Genomic DNA, 9,534 nt, shown 5'->3' on the forward strand with positions numbered 1-9,534 from the left:
TCAGCTGTTTTAAAAGAAACAAATTGTTGGTTTTCGAGGTGCAGTTGAAGATGATAAACAGATGGACTCATTTCGCTAATGGGGAAAGCAAATAAACGCCATACAGCTTCTGGTGCAGATACCCATCTAGCAGATTGATATTCTTTTATTTCATCTATTTCAACATTTGTATCATCCTCCCGTATAGAAAAGGATATTTTATCGTGTCCTTTACAAATATATTTATAGATATACTTGACAACCTTTATATCAGAACATACTTCGACATTGATATGTCAATTAAATTTGCATAGTAGGTAGGGGTTAAAAGGTACTACCCATGAATTGTCAAGAAGTTGTTTTCTAACCTCGACATGCTTGCCTGTATTTCTTCTTCTATAGATTGCATATGAGTTTTTTCCTTTTGTTGTTTTGTCATCAAAATTCTTTGGGTACTTGAATTTGCAAAATCTTTTTTTCTTCATACATGAATTTGTAGGATTTAAATAACCACAAGGGCCATGCATGATGTGTTTTTTAACAAGTTTATGTAAGTAAGGATTTTCATTTATATCAGGAAGCTCAGCAGAAACAACTTGATCATATGATTCGGGAGTAATTAATTTGAAATCATCATTAAGAATTAGAAGAAAATGAGCATGTGGAAGGCCTCGTTTTTGAAACTCAATAGTGTACATAAATGCAACAACTTTTCCAAATATGTTTTTTTTTAATATATCTGTTTTTAGCTCTTCAACTTTTGCTTTGAATACTCGGCAAATCAAATCAGGTCTATTTTGAGCTTCATCTGTTGACAGTAAATATTCTTTTATTTCTGGCCAAGAAGGATTACAAGTCATAGTAAAAAATATATCAGGTTTTCCAAAATGTTGAACTAACGTAATAGCATCCATATAACGTTGACGCATATCTCTAGGACCTCCTGTAAAGCTTACAGGAAGAAATGTTTGTTTTCCTACTTTTGAAGCATCTCTGTCACCATGTCTATGAAAATCAATAAGCCCTTGTAATGGATCAGTCCGGAATAAATCCTGATTACACGAGACAAAATCTAGCCTTTGAGTTTCAATTTTTATGAACTCATCAACTGAGTATTGTTGAAAAAGTCTTCTTGAATGTAATACTCCATTTATTTCATTATGTCTCATTTGAAATTTATAACAATAGTATTCACGACAAGAGATGTCATCTCTTTTTCGTTTTCCTTTTTGTAGTACTTTAGCTTCTATATCAAGCAGTCCCTCAATAGAACACATATTTGATAAACTTGGAAGTTGTTCATTTTCACATTGAGATCGATATTTTTTCTTGCAAATCTGTTCAACTCTTTTAATTCCACAATGCCAACCATTTTGACCATAGGGAAATAACAATGGATACTGTAAAGGATCATAGCAACCATAGTAATAATTGACTAATTGATTGGTGTTGCTACAAGGATAAATTTGAATATGTGGTGTAGAGCTACTATTGTTTGGTTGTTGGTCTAACCATATTGCCGCCACTTCTGAGACTGTCGGTAGGTTATAAACTTGTTGATTTAATGTAGAGTCACAGTTGAGTGCAATATACAAGTTTGGTACTTTCGGAACTTGCATTAGAGATTTTAGAAAGATACAGTAAGGATTTATCTTTAATATATTCATTAATTTTTGAACAACTGATTGATCAGCATTACTGGAAGAAGCCATACGATTCAACATTTCAGTATCATCATCATAAATATATAATTGTAGATTTCTTGGTTGTTGATTTGAAGGTAATACATTATCAATGAAATGATACATTTGTCCTTGAACTCTAAAGGTGTATATACCATGGTATCTTTTTGCTAGCTCTTTGTCATATTTTACTCCAAGAGAAGTAAATGCAAACATGTTATTGTACATTCTAATGTAGGTATGGAAATGTTTGCATTCAGCAGTGTCTCCTAACAACAGATTTAGTAATTCTGTAGGCATTTCATGTGATGCCAATTTAACGGTGCCATTACTGCAGCAAAATCCTGTTGATTCATACTGAAATCTTTTTGCCGCACAGTACTCACAAGAAGGCATTTTCTTTAAAATGCTTGGATTGTTGGGGAGTTGTTTAATATTGCAACAATATATACTTCTTAACCTATTACCTGTGTAAATTGATTGCAAGGGAGTGGGGTATAAGCTACAAGAAGAGCTAAGCTGGAGGAACATCTAAGCAAGCAAGATAACTATAAGTTTTTAGAGAGACGAACCGTTGTTTTTGTCAGTGATTGCCTTTGGATCATATTGTTGATGGGCAAGAGATGCAGAACCTAAATTCAAGATGATTTGAATGAAAAGAGAATAAGATTTCTCTTAAATCCTGACTTTTGTGTAAATAGGAAAAGGGAATAGACAAACCTTTGGTAGTCACAGTGGTTGCAATTGGGCTGTGTTGTTTAACGGGTGCAGCCGACATCGAGCCTATTGTAGAAACAGTTGTAATGGGGACATTAAAAAAAAATTCTCCAGAAAAGTGAATATCAACAGCATTTTACTGTGACGTACCTACTTCAAAGATGGATAGGCAATCAATCATATCTTTTGCTTTACCCGATACAACTCCAGAAGTATCAACGCGAGAGGTGTCGCCTACAGCACGAACAATGGTTTTATAACCATCAGTAAGTCATAACTACACTTAGTCAGAGATAAAGTATTATGCAGTTATGCAGTATATCAGCAAACCTGTTTCAGGGTGAGGCGGTATATCTGTAATAGCAACAGCTTTTTGTCCAGTGAATTGAAGCTGAACAGTAGGTAGTGGAGTGGGAGAACCACTGAGGAGATTTTTGTTCCTCAATTGTTGATATCTTGTCCGTCGTTGAAGAAGAAGTGCTTCTTTTTTATCCGATGAGAGTTGTTTATATATACTGCGTCGCCTATTATTAATAATAGAGGCTCTATCCATTGAATATTGGCGTGCCTTTTCTTGTGAGGATGACGCTGGAGGGATTTTTATCCATCGACACAACTATAACAGGAAACATATGTAATTAGGTCAACAAATTTGGATTGTAAAATAAGAAGGATATTGTATTAGATAATCAGAGAATGTAAAGAAACTTGTGAAAGCAATATCACGATAGAATAGTAGATTAACATTTTTCATTCAGTTGTGTTAAACATTATATCTGCACATTTTAATGGGAAAATGATTCTTAGCCGTTTGTTTCAACGTAAATGCCTTAACTTGACCTGACACATATATTGAAAAGCTCTAAATCAAAATATAGTCTGCACATTGATGGGATTTGTTAACTATGCAGATTTGGACAAGATTTAATTACCTTTGAATGACCTAAAACTGGCTAACCTTGAGAAGTTGACCTTTAGGTATAATAGGGAGATAGATGCATCACTTTTTCCTGCCGTGTCTTGTTTAAGAGAGACAACAAATGATAAGATACTCTCATTTAATTATGGAGGTTTCAGAGCAGAGATCAAGTTTGTGTTGCAACAGTTGCTTCAGTCTTTGGTTGTTCTGGCAATACTCTAATTAGCAATTGACAAAGGCAATGATCCCTTAACTTCATCTCTAATCTTATATAGTAATACGTTAGCAAAGAAATTGTTACCTAAGAGGAAAACTTTACCAGTGTTAGCAGGAACAAAATGTCTACTACCAATAATAATTTAGCCTGCCAAATCCAATTTCCTGTAGCGTTGGTTTTCAAGTGATAATGGTTTGTTTTGCCTTTAAGGTTACGTAGAAAACAATTCTTGTGTTGAGAAAATCTACCACTTTGTTAGAACTGTTTTGCTCTATCTGTTTGTTCCACCAAGTAGTGCAAAGATTCAAATTTTATGAGACTGTTCCTCCTCTATCTTAGGTTCATTTTTCTTATAACTTTTGGTATCCTCTGGAAAAGACTGAAATTTTGAAGTACCTATAATATCTATAAGAAATAGTAAGTATTTTTTAGAATTTGAATTTCATAAATCCTTACCTCCTCTGTTTTGGCAATGGAGAATTTTCTGGCAGCATAATGTTTTATATTATATTCATCATTCACATGCTAATCTGTTAAAACCACTTCCCATTTATGCTAATTAGAGAGCAACACGACTTAGAGCCTAGAGGCTCATCATCAAAGACTTGCACTTTCGGTAAATGTAAGAGCTGAAGTTTAGGAGTTCATTTAGAATCCACGACCAACACTATAGATCCAAAATTACAACTAAAGTAACAGTTGAAGCAAAAAGTTCAGTGCATGTGTATAATCAGTTTAAGCTCAGAACAATCCTTTCCTTCCAAATTTTTTTCTATGCTTTCCTTTTGCTAACATCAAAACTACACATTCAAAATATTTGTAAACCCAGAAGAAACAAAAATTTCATCAAATATCATGGAAAGAAAACTCCAAGTTACAACTAATGAAATCCACCGGAGAAACAATATCGAGTAGAAGTGGAAAAAGAGAACTCACAAAGTATAGATAGATCAGATAGATCGGCTGAAATAGAAAGGTTGAAAAAGATCTTCAGGAAGAACGACCAAAAAGACTGATGGGAAAGAGGAAATCCCAATTTGGAAGAAGAAAATGAGGAATTTACAAAGGAAAAATCACTGTTGAAGTCGTAATGGTTGTTAATGCTGTGAAACCCTCTAAATTCAGATAAGAACAAGCACCACTTGGAGAACTAGAGAAAGGAAAAGACAAATCTACCCTTTGAGGATGACGACGAAGAGCAGCTTCTTGTTAGACTTGTTCTAATATAATATATATATATAATATGTATAAGTAAAGTAAAATAAAATAATAAAAAAAAGTAAGAAAACTATTGTGATAAAACTTTGAAGACAATAATGGCCCTACATTTATAGAAGTTCGTGTATTTTGTTTTACTCTTCCAATGTGTGGATGGCCACGTGGCCTTAAGAATATGGTAGAATTTGGGTGATTTTTCTGGAATTTCAGTACTTCCTATGCAGGAAGTACAATTGCTAATAAGCTGTAGATTTTGGTTATTTACGGATTTTCCCTTGGTCGTCATTGCTCTTCACTCTTCTATATAATATATATTTACTATTAGAAAAGGATTAGAAACCTCAAATCATTGTTATTAATTCTTTTCCCCAGTTTTTTACTCCTTTACTTATGCAAGTTAAAACCTAAGACATGTTCTAATGTATGCAACTATCAAAAATCGATCAAAATATAAAAGAATTAACAATACACGCATTTGCACTATGTAAATCTACACCAATACTCATCCTAAGACCGTTGATTTGCTAATCTCCTCCATCTTCCTTTCTGGCTTCCACTCTTCTCCTATTTTCCCTCTCTCTCCCTATCCATCTCTCTCTCATTTTCCGTTATTACTTTTTAGACTTACACTGGTACTTCTAAATTCCTTGAGGAAAACTTTCTATTCCACCTTTGAATTGTGAGTAATTCTCTTTTAGCCTCTCACTAATTGTTTTTCTACCTCTTTTATGGGACGAGATACTGATGTTTTAATTTTGAGTTGATTGATAATTTCATTCCAAATCATCCTTTGAATTTTTATGATCTATTAATCGACTTCTTTCTAGTCACTTCCCACAAAATTTGCTTGATAAAAAATGTCACGACCCAGGGGTACCCCCTAGACGTAACATGGCGTACTTGACCCCGAAGGGGTCTCATACAAGCCCTTAGCATAATCATCACATAAGATACTAGAAAAGTACGGAAAAATTTAAAACTTCTTTAAAACAACACAATCGAAAACATTTTCATAAACAAGCGGAAGTCTTTACTACATATTTGTCTCAAACCATCTATTTAAACTCTTGAATAAAAGACTTGGGACGCAGCCCACATAAATGTACTAAAAAAATAAGGAAAAAGACATAAAGGAAACATAATGGTTTGTCCTTGAAGCTATGAGGGCTCACCAATTCTTCAACTCTTCTTGCACTTGTAGAAAGCTATCCTCCAAAGGAAACTCAAACTCCGAAACCCTACATTTGATTAGAATGTAGGCAATATGCGTTAGTACAAAATGTACCAAATATGAAAGCTAGCACACAACACAAGAGCATCTTAAAATGGTTAGTCAACATAAGACATAAACATAAGAGACAATAACATAATCATAGCATAATCTCCAACATAAGCATCATAGAATCATAAGTCAACATAAGACATAATAAATGGTCATAGGAGATACATCATAATCATATAAGCATAATTTGACTCGTAGTCATCTATACCATGATAACACCATTCTCAAGTAACCTCAAAAGAATACGAGTGCAAAGCAAGAATAGCATCCCATAATACCACCCAAACCAAGTATCCCTTCTTGGGCATCTTAATCATAGTCTACATCCATGGTCTAAGCCTTTATGATTTTCTACCATAAGTGCATCATACTCCTAAGTAACCCCACAACATACTTGTGCAATGTATGAAAGACATCCCATAATACCATTCACACTAAATATAACCTTGGTGTCAACATAGTCATACTTACCCTCCTTTAGTCTCACTCTTAAGCTTACTTCATATGGACAAAGGAACTACCATCCTTGGTCAAACATATCATGGAAGGCAACTATAGCACAACCCTCTCATAAATTACATCCCTCATAAGAACCCTTTCTTGAATGAACCTAAGTCATACTTGTGCAATGTGTAAATATCATCCCATAAAACTACTCATGCTAAGTACTACTTTTAGGTCATCATACTAATACTTCTTGATTTGGAAACTAGTTCCTCTCTTTACTTTATAACACTAGGAGGTACTCTCTTAAGCACATCTTAGTTCATTATTAGATTGAACCCTATGAGATACTACGTTTAGCATGTCTAGGTTCCTCATTAGCGTGGACCCTATGAGATACTACTCTAAGCATGTCTAAGTCCATTTATACTCTTGAATACTATGAGGTACTGCATTAAGTAAGTCTTAGTTCAATTATGCTTTAGAACACTAAGAGATGCTTCTTCAAGCATGTCTAAGTTCATTGGACATGGACATTGCTACTAGAAATCTTAACTCAACTATATGAAGGCTTTCATCTCATGAGACCTAACTTTAGGAAAATTCACACTCTACTACGTGAGAGTTCCCCCTTTAACTTGGATATTCCTCACATCAACTAGGTGTGGTTCTCCTTTCTACTTGGATCTCGGACCCTTTCTTGTGACACAATCCATCTCATTGTCAATATCCACGTGGAGCCAATCACACACTCCAAGGTTTACTTGTTAAGCCTTGCTTAACACTCATGTCTCATGGAAGGATGTCCTTGACAATCAATCCATGTTCAAGTGAATCTATCACTTCATACTTCAAGCATTCATAAAGTAGATTAGGAGAGTATAGGCCTTTCACCACAAATCCACCCATTAGACTTCTATTCGCATTAGACTTTACTCGCAAAGCCTTAACACTTATAGTTGGTCATATTAGCTTCCCTTTAAATCCCTAGTGATCAACATTCATAATTATGAGTCTTCACTCTTAACAACTCTACAACATAGCAACATCTTATGAACCTAGATTACAAGGCATTCAATCACTTTATTCATTATTAGGTGATTCTAGCCATAATTCACCTTAAAGGTTAAATTACAACTTTACAAGTCAAGATCAATCATATTCAATTAGGTTTAGTTCAATTCATGATTATGTGTTCCTAACCTTGAACAATTACTACTCATGACATTGATTCAAGAAGATCACTCATGAACCTTCAATTTCACCTCTAATGGCATAAACCCACAAATATCACATTCATCAATTTAGACTAGGGTTTAACATAGTGAATTCATCATAATATCACTAAAAAAAAATCTAAATCAATCATAATTAGGTACTATCTACTAGATTGAAATCATACCCACATCCTACCCACAATGTAAGAAGAACCCTAGTTTGAATTGGGCTTTTGATCCACAATTAGGGGATTACTAAGGGGGCTCTGTGGGTGAAAGAACTCATATATGATAAGCTAAAAATACCTTAATCAATGCCCTAGCACAAGCCTTTAGCAATGGAACCTTTGTTCTTGACCTTAGCTTCAAGCCCCAGCTTCTTCTTCAATGGAGGTTCTTTCTAGAGAGAGAATTATTTGAGAGAGGAGTGATTTGAGGTTTTGATTCTAAATGACTTAGTTAGGGTGATAAATGACTTAAAATACTTTATATAGGTGAATAAAATCAATACAAAACGACCCCCACTTAAAACTAATTAAAAAATGAATTACTAAAAAGCCCGCAACTTGGCAGCCCCCGTCCAGGGACCACGCCCCTCTTTGCGGGCCCTCAAGGGCACCATGGCCCGTGGTGGTGCCCGTGGTCTCTTGACCAGTGACTCCCTTCACTTTCCAAGCTCCTAAAATGCCAAGGCATGACCATGAGCTGTCCCACGAGCCGTGGTCATGACCACTGGTCGTGAAGTGGCTCGTGGTCCCTTGGGCAGTAGCTAGGCCTCAAGGCTTGACCTCCCACATGGCTAAGGGGTCTTCACGAGCCTCTTCACAGGCTGTGGTCAAGACCACTGACCGTGAAGGTGGCTGTGGACCCTTAGGTAGTAGCTTGCCAAGGTTGGGCAGCATTGGCCCCTTGGATTAGGCTTGCCCTTTTTGCCTTGGCACTTGCCCTTCCCATGCTCAACCATACTCTAAATGGTCTGCTACGAGGTTTAACACGTACCTTGACGTTCAACCTCTAACCTCTCATTCTAAACACGTAAACTCTCATCTACGACTCCACTCCTCATACATCACACTCAAGAACCCTAGCTTTTGGCTCTAGTTTAGTCTACTAATTTCCGGGGCGTTACAATATATCCCCCTTAGGAACATTCGTCCTCGAATAACGATTCTAAACACTTCTTATAGGAACGACACGAGACTAGCAACCCATCATGCATGCAACATATCTAATGCACATAAACAAGGAGGAAAACTTCAACTCCTATTAAACATACTCAATGCAACAACAAGGAAGTAGGAACTTCATCTAACTACCTATTCATGCAAGAACTTCTCATAACTAGTCATGTTCAAGGAGGAACTACCATCTCCTAGCCATAACATGCTCATCATACTCTCATGGTTCCCATATGCAATTTAACTCTCGAAATGCATTCATTTTAAGGAGGAATCTTTCAACTCCAAAACTAAAGCATGCTCATATAATCATCTCATGAAGTCTATATACAACTCTAGTCAATGCACTACAACATGAGGAAAACAATGTGTATAAGTCATTTCTAACAAGACCTAAGCATTTTTCATGAACAAGCATATAAGGACATCATGGAAGCACGTAATCACATAATGACCTCCTTAGATAGGCACAATATCTCCCCCTTGGGAGTAAGTCTCCACAAGTTTTTCTAAACATAATTCATAACATAAGGCAACAATGAAGCATCATTCATATTAAAGACAACTTCAAGTCCATCATAACAAGTCACAAAAGACAAGAAATCCGGAAATTTTGCTAAAGCATAAAAAACATACCGGAAGAGACATGAGGAGATCACTCTTGATCTTCTCTAGATTGGA

Source organism: Solanum tuberosum, unplaced genomic scaffold (genome assembly GCF_000226075.1).
Source record: "Solanum tuberosum cultivar DM 1-3 516 R44 unplaced genomic scaffold, SolTub_3.0 scf00033, whole genome shotgun sequence".
NCBI lineage: Eukaryota > Viridiplantae > Streptophyta > Magnoliopsida > Solanales > Solanaceae > Solanum > Solanum tuberosum.